Here is a 2,203-nt window from a genome sequence, read left to right on the forward strand (position 1 = left end):
CCTTGATTGCTCGTCCATTGCTACCACAATCGAGAATCTTGGCTGGGGTCCTCTGTGCCTCTCCTCTACCATATAGAGAGCGGAAGTACAGACCCCCCCACCGGTCTTGACACTTGCCATTGCAGCAGATTTATGGGCGTCACACTGAGTGTCAAGTAAGGACAAAACTCATCCTGGTAAGAAGGAGGAAGGGAAAAAGTCCAAAGATAAGGAGGGTGGGGAATCTGATAAATCTTCTTCTCAAAAGGGCCAGAAAAAGAAAAATAAGGGTAAGACACAAGAGAACTCACAGGGTAGTGGAGGTCAGCCTCCGAAACAGAACTCTAGTTATAGTAAGCCTCCCTATGTAAACAGACCCAATGAATCTTGTTTTGCTTGTGGAGCAACTGCCCACGTGAAGGGGGATCCCCGGTGTAAGGTTAAACCTTTGGGGGTCCACTCCACTAATCTGGCCTTCTCCTCCTACGAGGAAGAAGAGATTACAGGAGCATCCTTCTCCTCAGACTCCTTACCCAGTGGGATAGAAGCTGAGGTAGTTTTAGTTTCCCTGGGTTCCTGGGAGGCTAAAGTCGCAGAGGCTTATGCTAGGATTCCAGATAACACCAAGCACTACTTTAAAGACAGTGTGCTGATCAATGGAGTCGATACTCCAGCTCTTAGTGATAGTGGGTGCAGTCAAACTGTAGCGCATTCTATCTTGGTAGACTCAGAAGAAGTTGCCAGAGGTACTCTGATGCCCATTACGTTGGCTGATGGCCCACCTCGCATGTTTCCAGTAATACCTGTAAATCTTACTCTCAATGGTACAGCAGTCAGGATTCCAGTGAGCACTCAGAGGAACGTCCCAGGAAAGGTCTTGTTGGGGAACGATCTCAGAGCTTTAGGGCTTGTGGGAGACACTGCCGACAGACCCTGCATACGGTCTCAAACACGGGCAGCATTGGCCAAGACCAATGCACTGCCCCAGCCAAAGGGGAAACCCAAGGCTAAAGGAGTAAAGAAACCAAAACGAGGGAAAGAAAATATTCCCCTGAACTCACCTACCACTGCGGTGGAGGAAGTTGGTCAATTGCCCGGACCTGACGAGGAGGCGGCGATACCTGAAGTATTTGACCCCAATGACCATCCTGAACTAAAAGACTTGTTAGTAGAAGGTGGTCCTGACAGGGAAGAGTTCAGTAAAGGACAACGTGAGTGCCCATCTCTGGAAGGCCTAAGGAGACAGGCCTGCTCCCAGCTTGAGGGTGAACCTCCTGGGAAGCATCAGATTTATTGGGAAGGTGGACTCCTGTACAGTGAGCCCACCGAGTCTACAGAAGGAGACCATAGGAGGTTGGTGGTTCCCCTTGCTGTAAGACCCTTCCTCCTGCAGCTGGCGCATGAAGTGCCCCTTGCTGGTCACCTTAGTATTAAGAGGACCAAGCAAAGGTTCTCCATGCACTTCTACTGGCCCAAGATGGGGGTGCAAGTAGAAAGTCACTGCAGGAGTTGTGCCTCCTGCCAGTTATCTGGTAAGAGTGGCTCAACAATCCAAGCTCCATTGGTACCACTCACAGTTGTGGGAATACCATTCAAAAGGGTAGGGATCGACATCGTTGGTCCCCTTGAAACGCAAACATCCTCAGGCAATAGGTTTATCCTGGTGCTGGTCGACTATGCTACCAGATATCCTGAGGCCATCCCATTGAAAACTGTAACTGCCAAGTCAGTTGCAAAAGCGTTACTTGGCATCTTTACCAGGGTTGGATTCCCTAAAGAAGTTATGTCTGACAGAGGAAGCAACTTTATGTCAAAGTATATGCAGGCTATGTGGAAGGAATGTGGGGTCACTTACAAGTTCTCTTCCGCATACCACCCCCAGACCAATGGTCTGGTGGAACGGTTCAACAGAACGTTAAAGAGTATGATTGGGGCTCTGGAAGAACCTCAAAGAAGAAAATGGGATCTTCTTTTACCATGCTTACTGTTTGCCTACCGAGAGGTACCACAGGAGGATGTTGGCTTCAGCCCCTTCGAACTTCTGTTTGGTCACCCTGTGCGGGGACCCTTAGCCATAGTCAAGGAGGGATGGGAGATGCCCACTCCCCCTATTACTACCAACGTAGTAGACTATGTGTTAGGGCTCAGAAAACGGATGGTACTTCTGATGGGTCTGGCTAGTGACAAGTTGAAGGCGGGACAAGCGCTGGTGAAACATTGGTAC

The sequence above is a fragment of the Ambystoma mexicanum genome, chromosome 5p (genome assembly GCF_040938575.1).
Source record: "Ambystoma mexicanum isolate Mex_15411 chromosome 5p, UKY_AmexF1_1, whole genome shotgun sequence".
NCBI classification, from domain to species: domain Eukaryota; kingdom Metazoa; phylum Chordata; class Amphibia; order Caudata; family Ambystomatidae; genus Ambystoma; species Ambystoma mexicanum.